This window comes from Macaca fascicularis, chromosome 3 (assembly GCF_037993035.2).
Source record: "Macaca fascicularis isolate 582-1 chromosome 3, T2T-MFA8v1.1".
Lineage (NCBI taxonomy): Eukaryota > Metazoa > Chordata > Mammalia > Primates > Cercopithecidae > Macaca > Macaca fascicularis.
Window position 1 is genome coordinate 180,455,244 of NC_088377.1, and position 13,206 is coordinate 180,468,449.

Genomic DNA, 13,206 nt, shown 5'->3' on the forward strand with positions numbered 1-13,206 from the left:
TTGCGCACAATCACATGTTCAGCTGTACAAGATCAATTTACAGGAGGAGATCATTGTAATTTAGAAAATGACAAAGGATAAATAGAGAGCCAGCTAAAATGTTTGCAAGGGATTTAATCCAAAAATAATAATCTAGCTGGAAAAGTAACAATCTGACTTTTCTAAAAACAGCATCTGATTTTTCTGAACTGAATTCCCTCCAGACAGCCTTCATTCAAATAACTGATTTTATCATCCACTCAAGCTGAAAACTTCTTTCTTTCTTTTCTTTCTTTTTTTTTGGGGGGGGGGGTGGAGTCTTGCTCTGTCACCCAGGCTGGAGTGCAGTGGCGTGATCTCAGCTCACTGCAACCTCCACCTCCTGGATTCAAGTGATTCTCCTGCTTCAGCCTCTTGAGTAGCTAGGACTACAGGTGCGCGCCACCACGCCTGGCTAATTTTTTGTATTTTTAGTAGAGACAGGGTTTCACCATGTTAGCCAGGCTGGTCTCGAACTCCTGACCTCAAGCAATCCACCTGCCTCGGCCTCCCAAAGTGCTGGGATTACAGGTGTGAGCCACTGCACCCGGCCAAGCTGAATACTTCTTCACTGTTGGCCAGGCACTGACTCTGCCACCCACCATCCTTTACAATATGCACTCATAAACAAAGTGCTGGAGACAGAAAAGAATGATTTGAGGTTGCTAAAAAAAAAAAAGAGGGAATGGCATTCATCTTCCTCCATTGTATGCACACACACACACACACACACATGAACACACACATGTGCAACTGAATGCAATTCATTGATAGTAAGGTCCAAGAGTTCATGAATCAGCACACTGAGATAAAATCTACGGATGCTGGAACCAGGATCGTCCCTGCCATGCACATTTCCACTTTCTCCTGGCCACGACTTTTTCCAGGAATGTGTCTCAGTGCTCACAGCTGCCGTCCAACGTCAGTGGGGCATTCCCTGCTGTTCTACCACTTTCTGTCTTCTAGATCACGTCCTAGGACACAGAGCCCTCCCAGTGGCTCTCAGACAGCTCCACTCTCCTCTACTCTCTGCTCCTCCCCACACCCCTCAGCACACGACCACCTCATTCCTTAGGAGAAGATCTTCCTCCACCACGGAGCCCTCCAGCTTCCCTCTTCTCCACCTCAGTGTACCTTGGCTGTGTCTCTCTCTTCTTCTCTTCAGAGCAAACCTGCTTTACATTCCTTTCATTCCTGTCTTCACTTGCCACATCATGGAGGAACTGGAAATGAGATTTAGGAAAATGAAGTTTTATCATAAAGAGAACAGAATGGGCTGGGCACGAAGGCTCATACCTGTAATCCCAACACTTTGGGAGGCCGAGGTGGGAGGACTGCTTGAGCCCAGGAGTCTGAAACCACCCTGGGCAACATAGCGAGACTCTGTCTCCACAAAAAATAAACTTAGCTGGGCTTTGTGGCATGCACCTATAGTCTCAGCTACTCAGGAGGTTGAGGTTGGAGGATCGCTTGAGCCAGGGAGGTCGAGGCTGCAGTGAATGAAGATTGCACCACTGCAGTCCAGCCTGGGCGACAGAGTGAGACCTTGTCTCAGGAAAACAAAAAAAAAGAGAGATAACAGAATGCCCTGAAGTTTATCATGGATGGATTTTTTACCTACAGCCTAAGATTGAGAGAGAGGGATTCTGCCTATGTCGCCCAGGCTGGTCTCAAACCCCTGGGCTCAAACAACCCTCCCACCTCGGCCTCCCAAAGTGCTGGGATTACAGGCATGAGCCACCATACCCGGCCCTAGCCTAAATTTTTCACTTGGGAGCACCTCTTCAGTTATTTGCCTTTTCCATAATATTTACTCTCAATTACACAAGTAAGTTTCTTACCAAGATTTCCACCTCCACTTTCTAAAAAAGAAAAAAATAATAATTTAAATGTACTAGCTTGTTTCTCTTCTTTCTCCATTTAATATCCTGCATTGACTACAGAGTCATAGAAATCCACCACTAGAAGAAACTTCGAGATCATCTGATTCAGTCTCCTTACTTTAGAGATGAGAAAATAGAACTCCAGGGAGCGGATGCAATTTGCCTAAGGTCCCACAGGTAACTGGTGGTAGAGCTGGAAGCAGAACTCAAGGCTCTGCATTTCAGGGTCTTTTCATGCCATCACAGTAGCTTTCCACTTGTTTCTCACAGGACTTAACACTCCTTTGTGTTAGGAGCTATACATAGCAAAACCCCTTCTGGGCATCATGTATCCCCTCTGCAGAGTCCTGCGGACCCCAAAGAAAAGTCTCCCCACAAAGGATGGAAGGCATAATTCCCCCAAACTTTTCCCCTTGTGTTCCCCTCCTAGAAAGTTGCATCGACACCAAGGTTACATGACTTCCCCAAGGTCACACTCCAAGTAACAACATGAAAACTGGAATCCAGGACTCTTGACTCAGGACTCTTATGTTCCCAACCAACCAACCAACCTAGACGCAGCTTGGACAAGAGAAGGTGAGGAGCTAGGCATGGTAGTGCATACCTGTAGCCCGAGCTACTAAGGAGGCTGAGGTGGGAGGATCACTTGAGCCCAGGAGTTCATGGCCATAATACACTGTGATTGTTCGAGGCCATAATACACCGTGAGCCCAGGAGTTCGAGGCCTTAATACCTGTGAATAACCACTGTACTCCAGCCTACGCAACATAGCAAGACCCTGTCTCTAAATAAATACATAAATAAAATGAAACACATGGACAAAGCATTTTCAAAAACGAAAAAAGAGGCCAGGCGCAGTGACTCACACCTGTAGTCCTAGCATTTCCAGAGGCTGAGGCGGAAGGATGGCTTATGCCCAGGAGTTCGAGACTAGCCTGGGTAACAGAGCAAGACCTCATCTCTACTAAAATAAAAAATATTATCTGGGTGTGGTGGTACATGCTTGTAGTCCCAGCTACTCAGGAGATTGAGGCAGGAGGATGGCTTGAGCCCCAGGAGGCTGAGGCAGGAGGATGGCTTGAGTCTCAGGAGGCTGAGGCAGGAGGATGACTTGAGCCCCAGGAGGTGGAGGCTACAGTAAGTTGTGATCACACCACTGCACTCCAGCCTGGACAATAGAGTGAGATTCTGTCTTAAAAAAGGAAAAAGAAAAAAAGAGAAAGAGAATGAAGGAAAGTTGTAGAAGAGGCCAGAAAACACAGTGAGAGAGAGGTCTTCGGATGTTGGGAAGACAGATCCAAACAATCATTGACTTGACTGTTTGGTTCCTTTCAGTTGTACATGAACAAAACTGGAGAAGAAAAATTGGCGGAATATTTATCACAAACCTGCAGCTTATTTCCAAAAACTTTAGCTTAAAGTTACTCTTTGAGAACAAACATATCTGTTTATTAAACAAAAGAAGAATCTGACCACAGGCTCAGATTGTTGTGCCAACAGAAATATTTTGCACAAATGGCAAGACTATTTGTAGAGAACCAGAAATTGCCAATCATAGAGTTGAGAGCTGAAAATCCCTCTCTTCCAACTGTTTATTAACTTCACCTTAAAATGCCCTTACCTGTTTGATGCCAATAACTCACAAACTTTTCTATCCGGGCTAGCTCTGTTGCTATCCCATAGAAGAGCTGGCTGTCTTAAAAATTAGTAAGAAACCAGTCCTTTGAGGCATTTAAGCAGAAGTCCAACTAATGACCTTAAGAAGCAGGACAGGTCAAATGCAGCTATACCAAACTCTATAACGTGCTACTTTCTTTATAGGAAAGTGATATGGTTTGGCTGTGTCCCCACCCAAATGTGATCTTGAACTGTAGCTCCCATAATCCCCACTTGTCGTGGGAGGGACCCGGTGGGAGGTCACTGAATCATGGGGGTGGGTCTTTCCCGTGCTGTTCTCATAATAGGAAATGAGTCTGACAAGATCTGATAGCTTGATAAATGGGAGTTCCCCTGCACACACTCTCTTGTCTGCCACCATGTAAGATGTGCCTTTGCTTCTCCTTTGCCTTCTGCCATGATTGTGAGGCCTCCCCAGCTATGTGGAACTGTGAGTTCATTAAACCTCTTTTCTTTACAAATTACCCAGTCTCAGGTATGTCTTTATTAGCAGCATGAGAACAGATTATTACAGAGGGCATTCTTTGAGGTTAAAGATTGGCCCAGATGGTCTCTGAGGTCCTTTTCCAACACTGAGATTCTAATTGCAATCCGATGTTATATCCTGTGTCTTCTTTCTTGTCTTCTTTGTGTCCTGACCATTCATGGATATGTCTGCACATTCCATTGTGACCATGAGCACTCCAAGAGCAGAGGCTATGATAGGTGATAGGCAGTAATCTGCACCATGGGAAACTTAAAGCTTAAGTTTTTTTGTTTTGTTTTGTGTTTTGTTTTTTGTTTTTCTTTTTCAGACAGAGTCTTGCTCTGTTGCCCAGGCTGGAGTGCAGTGGTGGGATCTCGGCTTACTGCAAATTCCGCCTCCTGGGTTCAAGCGATTCTTCTGCCTCACCCTCCTGAGTAGCTGGGATTACAGGTGCCCACCATCATGCCTGGCTAGTTTTTGTATTTTTAGTAGAGATGGGGTTTTACCATATTGGCCAGGCTGGTCTTGAACTCCTGATCTCAAGTGATCCACCCACCTCAACCTTCCAAAGTGCTAGGATTACAGGCATGAGCCACCATGCCTGGCCAGCTTGTTTTTTGTTTGTTTGTTTGTTCGTTTGTTTTTTATGGAAAAGAAGATTCTCTGATATTGAACATTTTCCCCAGGTAATGGTACAGATATGTAAAATCTATCTGCTTCATTGTGACTATATTGCTTTCCTGTGAGATAATATTTAAGAATGTTTTAACTTAGGCTGGGTACAGTGGCTCACACCTGTAATCCCAGCACTTTAAGAGGCCGAGGCAGGTGAATCACCTGAGGTTGGGAGTTTGAGACCAGCCTGATCAACATGGAGAAATCCATCTCTACTAAAAATACAAAATTAGCTGGGCATGGTGGCACATGCCTGTGATCCCAGCTACTCGGGAGGCTGAGGCAGGAGAATTGCTTGAACCTGGGAAGTAGGGGTTGCGGTAAGCCGGGATCATGCCATTGCACTCCTGCTTGGGCAACAAGAGCAAAACTCCATTTCAAACAACAACAACAACAAAAATTAGCTGGGCATAATGGCGGGTGCCTGTAATCCCAGCTACTCAGGAGGCTGAGGCACCAGAATCACTTGAACCGGGAGGCAGAGGTTGCAGTGAGCCTAGATTGTGCCACACTGCACTCCAGCCTGGGTGACACAGCAAGACTCCATCTCAAAAAAAAAAGTATTAACTTGATTTTATTTCTTGATCATAAAAATAATATACACATTCATTATTTTAACATGGAAACACAAAAAAGTATTAAAAACAAAATTAAAACCCCCCAAAATAGTACATCCTAGATATGACCACTACTAACATTTTGAGAGGATTCATTCCAAACATTTTTCATTGTATATGTGTATGTATTACAAAACTGCAGTTATACTGACATAAAGATCTATATCCTGCTTTTTCTGTTTTGTATACTATGGCAAATGTTTTCCCAAGTAATTAAATGTTACCCAAGAATGTTTTTTGTTGTTGTTGCTGTTGTTTTTTGAGATGGGAGTCTTGCTCTGTAACCCAGGCTGGAGAGCGGTGGCATGATCTCGGCTCACTGCAACCTCTGCCTCTTGGGTTCAAGCGATTCTCCTGCCTCAGCCTCCTGAGTAGCTGGGATTACAGGCACACACCGCCAGGTCTGGCTAATTTTTGTATTTTTAGTAGAGATGGGGTTTTGCCATGTTGGCCAGGCTAGTCTCGAACTCCTGACCTCAGGTGATCAGCCCACCTTGGCCTTCCAAAATGCTGGGATTATAGGTGTGAGCCACCATACCCGGTCCCAAAAACAGTTTTAATAGCTACACTTTATTTCATTATAAGCTGCTTCCAAGCTTTCACTTTTACAAACACTGTAATATTGAGATGGAGAACTTTGCATATGCATTTTTGTGCTCATCTTTGGTATTTCCTTGGGGATAAAATTTCTAAAGGGCTACACCACAGAAGGAAAAGTTTCCAAAATAAACTGACACACATCATCTCAATTCCTGAGACTGGAATGACATGATAGCAGATTTTTGTTGCCCCCAAGCACTCAATTAAAGCAACGACAACAAAAATCATGTCTACAGGAAGAAAGCATTATCCTAGGTCTCAGGTTATTTCTATAAACAATAGTGTGTAACTGCAATTTTGCCCACAATAAAAAATAACCAGGTATGCAAAGAAACATGACCACATGAATGAAAACAGCAGACATAATAGACAATGGAAATAAATGAATGGGAGAAGAATGGCAAAGACTGAGGTTATCAGACACAGATTTTAAAGAAATTACATCCCCTCCGTTTATGAAGATGAAAAACAGGACTGAATAGTTCGGCAGAGAAAAAATATAAAAAAGAACAGAATGGAAATTCTGGAACTAAAACTAAGATAATCGAAATTAAGAACCCAATGGGTAGTTATAAAACAGGATTAGATACAGATGACAAGAGATTTAATAAAAGATTAGGCAGAAGGCAATATCCAGAGTAAAACACAGGAAAACAAAAAGATAAAGAATAAAGAAGAAAGTAAGAGAATTACAGGATGGAGTGGAAAGATCTAACCTATGTGTAATCAGTCACAAAAAGAGAGGAGACAATGATTCACAAGTTGTATGTGATGGCTGAGAAGCTTTCAAAATTTATTAATAACATCAAGCTGCATATCCAGTTACCTACAAACCCCAAAGAGGACAAAAAAGGAATCCATACTTGAGCACATCAGAGTAAAACTGCTGAAAACCAAAGGCAAAGAAAATTTTAAAAACAGCCAAAGAAATAAAATAGGCAAATTATCTGCAAGGGAGCGCTGGTGAGGTGGACAGTTCTCAACAGAAAGAATGGTAGTCAAAAGAAATGAAATGTTATCTTTAAAGCACTGAATGAAAATATCTGCCAGACTTACATTTTGTACCCAATGAAGGTAATTTCCAAGAATGAAAGAAGAATAAAAACATATCCAGACAAACAAAACAACATGTTAATCGCTCCACTGAGGGAATACTAAATGGCATTCTTCAAAGAGAAGGAAATGATCGCAGATGGAAGACCAGACATGTAAAAATAAATTAAGAACAATAAACTGGTAAATATGTAAATAAATTTAATAAATTTCACTCATATATTCACTTGGAAAATAATAATAATAATGACTTACTGAGTTAAAAAGTATGTGTATAACATACATACATGACTATAATGGTATAAAAATCAGGAGTGGATAGGCTGGGTGCGGTGGCTCACGCCTGTAATCCCAGCACTTTGGGAGGCCGAGGCAGGCAGATCACGAGGTCAGGAGATCGAGACCATCCTGGCTAACATGATGAAATCCCATCTCTACTAAAAATACAAAAAAAAATTAGCCGAGTGTGGTGGCGGGTGCCTGTAGTTCCAGCTACTCCGGAGGCTGAGGCAGGAGAATGGCGAGAACCCAGGAGGCGGAGCTTGCAGTGAGCCGAGATTGCGCCACTGCACTCCAGCCTGGGCGATAGAGTGAGACTCCGTTTTAAAAAAAAATCAGGAGTGGATAAATAGAGTTAAAGTTCTGAGGTCTTCATATTATCTGTGAAGGTGGTAAAAGTGTCAATTAATATTAGACTTTGATATGTTAAGAATGCACTTGTGAGAACATATCTTCCGGGTAACTTGGATCTATGCTCCTGGGTCGCAGAATTAAATAATCTTAAAAAACAACAACAAAAAAGGAATGTACGTCGTAATCTCTACAAAATGGAATAACAAAACAACTCAATCCAAAAGTAGTAAGAAGAAAGAGAAAAGGAACATAAGCTAGATGGGAAGAGTAGAGAGCACTTGGTAAGATGATAGATTAACTGATTTGTTTGTTTTTAAATTTTAGAGACAGGGTCTCACTCTGCCACCCAGTCTGGAGCATAGTGACTCCATCATGACTCCCTGCCATCTCGGACCTCCTGGGCTCAAGCAATCCTCCTATCTCAGCCTCCTGAGTAGCTGGGACCACAGGCTTGCATCACCAAACTCAGGTTTTTTGTTTGTTTGTTTGTTTGTTTGTTTTTTAGCAACAGAGTTTCACTATGTTGCCCAGGCTGGTCTCACTCCTGGGCTCAAGAATTCCTCCCATCTCGACCTCCCAAAGTGTTGGGATGACAAGTCTAAGCCACTGGCCCAGCCAGTAGAATGATAGATTTAAGCCTAAACATGTCAGTAAATACATCAAATGTAAATAGATTAAGTGGCCAAATTGAAGACAAAAATTGTCAGACTGGCTTTTTTTAAAAAAAAAACTTCGATACTAGATTTTATTATAAGATATATATCTGAAACATAGCACAGGGTTTTAGAAAAGTTGAAAGTAATATGATGGGAAAATGATTTAGCATGCCAAAAAAAAAAAACAAAAGAAAGCTGTTTGTAGGCAATGGTAATATCCTTCATCTATCCTTCATCTCTCTTTTTTTTTTTTTTTGAGATGGAATCTCTCTCTGTCTCTTTGGGGTTTGTAGGTAATTGGATATGGAGCTTGATGTTATTAATAAGTTTTGAAAACTTCTCAGCCATCAAATACAACTTGTGAATCATTCTTTCTTCTCTTTTTGTGACTGATTACACATAGGTTAGATCTTTCCACTCCATCCTGTAATTCTCTTACTTTCTTCTTTATCTTTTTGTTTTCCTGTGTTTTACTCTGGATATTGCCTTCTGCCCAATAAAAGATTGAGCAGAAGGCAATATCCAGGGTAAAACACAGGAAAACAAATATCAGACAAAGTAAAGTTTATGGCAAAGAGCATTACTAGAGATCAAGAAGGCCGGGCGCAGTGGCTCACACCTATAATCCCAGCACCTTGGGAGGCTGAAACGGGTAAATCACCTGAGGTCAGGAGTTCAAGACCAGCCTGGCCAACATGGTGAAACCCCTGTCTCTACCAAAAATACAAAAATTACCCAGGTGTGGTGGCACACATCTATAATCCCAGCTACTCGGGAGACTGAAGAAGGAGAATTGCTTAGACCTGGGAGGTGGAGGTTGCAGTGAGCCGAGATCGTGCCACTGCACTCCAGCCTGGGCGACAGAGAGAGACTCCATCTCAAAAAAAAAAAAAAAAAAAAAGAGAGAGAGAGGGATATTACAAAATGATTTTTTAAAAGAAGGTTCAATTTGCCAGGAAGGTGTCAAAATTCTGTATTTGTTTGTACCTCAGTTACAGCCTCAAATATTTAATGCAAAAGTTGACAAAACTACAGGGAAGGAAGAAACCCACAATCATCTCGGTATTCAATAGAATAATTAGACCAAATTTTTAAAAGACAGGAAAAATATAGACTTTCTGAACCACACAATTAGCACTCTCGATCTAATGGATTACCCAGAACACTGACCCCACGACTGCATGACACATTCTTTTCAAGACAAAAATTGGTCATATGGTGTCTTTTAAATAACATCAAAAAATAGAAATCATCAAAGTATATTCGCAGATCCCAGTGCAACTAAGCTAAAAATCAGTAACAAAAAGATAACTAGAAAACCTCCGTATGTTTGGAAATTAAGAAATATACTTCAGAGAATATGGGAGGGAATAAGATACAGGACCCAGGTGGAAGGTTGCTTTTGCCAAGAGGAAGGACCCCCTTTTTGTTAACCTCCGCATGTCTGGCCCATAGCTGCACTGCCTCCCAATGCGGTTTTGAACAAGCTGAATTAATCATCCTGGGAAGTGTTCAAAAATGAGTCCAAATGGTGGACTCCAGGACTTCCTTGCTGACTTTCTTACTTTGATCAACTAACTCCATGGCATGATCTTAACAGTTGTAGTTCTCAAGGTTCCCTAAAAAGGAACTTCTTGTTCTCTCCAAGTTACAGACCCATCACTGAGGGGCAGGGAATGAAGTTAACTCCTCCACAAACTAAGTGCTGCTCAGGTCCACATCTAGATGTTTCGGTCCCACAAGCACCCAGAGCCTGACATTATTTTGTAAAAACAGATCCTGACAGAGCCAGGAGCAAGAAGAGCCGTCAACCCCATCTCTGTGAGGGAGCTGGGGCTTGGCAGGCACAGGCTTGGGTAGGGCCACAATGCTCCTCTGAATGGATTTTGGGTTAACCAGAGATGAAAAACTCAAGTTCAAGGTCAGAGGTCTTTTCCCAAGATGGACAGGTGGCAAAGGGGCCTATCAGAATCACAAGAGAAGCTTCATGAACATGAAATATTCTTCCCTGGGCCATTCCAGGCCACAGACTACAGGTTTTCCATCTTTCAGCCCTGAAAACTCTCTGCCTACTTCTTTTCTTTTTCACATGAAATCTTATCAGGGTTAACAGGTGAAACTGGAAGCAGTGAGAGCCCTGGAATCCCACTCTCTTGGCTACCCCCACTCTCCAGCCACCACCATGGCGCCTGGCCACAGACATCCTGAACTTTTAAAAGAGTATGTGTAACCAAATACCTATTTCAACCAAAAAAAAAAAAAAAAGTCTTGAGAAAGTCTAGCTTTGAGTAAGGCAACTTCCTGGTACACACTCCAAAGTAAACCTGATGCAAAATGTATGAGTGAGGAAACGGGCCACATAGAGTTATTAATTGCAGACCTGCTAAAAACAGCGAATACTGGTGACACTCGTAAAGTAAAAAGTGGCCACACACACACAGCCCTTTCTTTGGGGTTAACAGTTATCAGTGGCCAGTCCAGCCCACCCTTTTTTTTTTTTTTTTTTTTTTTTTTGAGATGGAGTCTCGCTCTGTTGCCAAGGCAGGAGTGCAGTGGCGCAATCACAGTTCACTACAACCTCCATCTCCCCAGTTCAAGTGATTCTCCTACCTCAGTCTCCCAAGTAGCTGGGATTACAGGCATGCACCACCATGCCTGGCTAATATTTCTGTATTTTTTTAGTAGAGACGGGATTTTACCATGTTGGTTCAGGCTGGTCTTGAACTCCTGAACTCAAATGATCCACCTGCCTCAGCTTCCCAAAGTGCTGGGATTACAGGCATGAGCCATCACGCCTGGCCTAGCCTATACTATTTTGGAATAACAAAGTTCTTCCATCTGTAGATAGAACGTTTGTCCTACAAACAGCTCATCTAAAACAGTCCGACATCACATAACAATGATAAAATAGGGAGGGAGGGCCAACCCATGATCCCCTCCTCCACATCCACTGCCTCCCAGAAAAGCTTTCCCTGATGTGACTTGATAGGATGGTCTCAGCTCAGGCTGCAGATGCTGTTCAATCCACCAAAACAACAGCCCCAGGCAGGACATCTTACATGTTTGTATACCCCAGGTTCCGATTCCACAGGAGGGACGGGCTCTGCTCACGTCAAAAACATTAAAATGCACCCAGCCTCCCACATTCAATCGTTTCCGTTTAAACATTTCAAATGAACTGTATCACTCTGCTTTTCAAACAATTATTTATTTTGCCCAGTTTTTGGTTGTTCAAATTTTTGTTTGTTTGTTTGGGGACAGAGTCTCACTGTGTCACCCAGGCTGGAGTGCAGTGGTGCCATCTCAGCTCACCGCAGCCTTGACCTCCTGGGCTCAAGTGATCCTCCCCACTCAGCCTCCTGAGTAGCTGAGACTACAGGTGCGCACTACCATACCCAACTAATTTTTTGTGGTTTTTTTTGTAGAGGCAGGGTCTTACTATGTGGTGCAGGCTGGTCTTGAACTCCCTGGCTCAAGTGATCCTCCCATTTCGGCCTCCCAAAGTGCTGGGATGACAGGCATGTGCCAATATGCCTGGTCTGTTGTTCGAATTTTGGATCCAAGAATATTTTCTCAGGTCTCAAACATTTTTGAGATCCTTGAAAATCTTGGTGATTCCATGCATTGCTGCTATCCCTAGTACCCATCGGATAAATCAGTCCTACCCTGTGAAGCTCACTGCAGGGTTTACTTGTGAGGAAAACATTGAGGACAGCGTTTGTTCTACTAAAAGCAGTGTCCTCTCTGTGTGGACCTTGAGTTCCTTGAGCACAAGGGCTGTGTGGTCTTTCTCACCCCCAGGTCCCCACACCAAGAGCCTGGCCTGGCATGCAACTGTTTAATGTTCAACTAGTGGTAATGCCTAAACTGGACTTCTGTGCGCTGTCTGAAAATCACCCTTCCTAGGGCATGTTGACCCCATTCCCCAATCCAGGAACACAGGCCACCACTCTTTTATATCTTTGAGCAAATTAGAAAAAAAAAATGCCTCCCCTGGGCTGTTACACTCCACTAGGAAATCCTTCCCTGGGGCTTACTCACGCCTTCCACGTCTTTCCACAGAGTTGGAGTCCACCCCTCACCCTTACCAGGCCCACACACGTGCAGGCACACATCCACACACGGCAGGCTGTGTGCACACAGACGATTCCCTCGCCTTTATAGGTGCTATTCCTTTGACTTGAAAATCCCATCAATTCTAATCTGCACATACAAACTTCAGCGCCCAGCCCAAATATCACTTTCTTTGTGACTCCTCCCCCTACACCTCTCAGGCAGATTGCATCGCGTCCTCCTTTTTATTCCCATCACGGTGGAAGGTACCTCTATTTGAGTCTTGCCAGGTTGCATCAAATTTCTTTCTTCCAGGTTTGGTTCCCTGCTGAACTGTGTTCTCAAGGGGAAGAACCGTGTCTCAGTCATCTCAGTCTCCAATGCCTAGGATGAGACCTCTTTTTTTTTTTTTTTTTTTTTTGAGACAGAGTCTCGCTCTGTCGCCCAGGCTGGAGTGCAGTGGTGCGATCTCGGCTCACTGCAAGCTCCGCCTCCCGGGTTCACGCCATTCTCCTGCCTCAGCCTCCCGAGTAGCTGGGACTACAGGCGCCCGCCACCACGCCCGGCTAATATTTTGTATTTTTAGTAGAGACGGGGTTTCACTGTGTTAGCCAGGATGGTCTCGATCTCCTGACCTCGTGATCTGCCTGCCTTGGCCTCCCAAAGTGCTGGGATTGCAGGCTTGAGCCACCGCGCCCAGCCAAGACCTTTTTTATACATGGTGGTTTTTCAAAAAATGTTTTAGACTGAATGCAGAACTCGAGTCAAGTGACTCCTCAGCTCAAAATCTCTACAGAACCTTCCCCTTTGCTTCCTGGCTTTGTTTCAAACTCCTCCACCAGGCACGCGGAAGCTCAGTCCACAGCTCTCCGCTA

At 43.5% G+C, this 13,206-nt stretch overlaps 1 protein-coding gene across 19 annotated transcripts in view; it reads right to left on the bottom strand.

Moving 5' to 3' along the window:
• The window catches only part of ATP6V0A4 (ATPase H+ transporting V0 subunit a4), a 91,860-nt gene that overhangs the window by 77,442 nt on the left and 1,212 nt on the right, over positions 1–13,206 (bottom strand). For 12 of the 19 annotated variants that reach the window (XR_012432917.1, XR_012432916.1, XM_045388287.2 and 9 more), the window contains exon 2: positions 1,153–1,241. The exons of 3 other annotated variants lie outside the window; for them this stretch is intronic. The gene's annotated coding sequence lies outside the window, so the exon portion shown is untranslated. Of the gene's footprint in view, positions 1–1,081; positions 1,242–13,206 lie in introns of all 19 variants that reach the window. 4 more of the 19 variants (XM_045388291.2, XM_065542629.1, XM_074036071.1 and 1 more) reach the window with 1 other exon arrangement.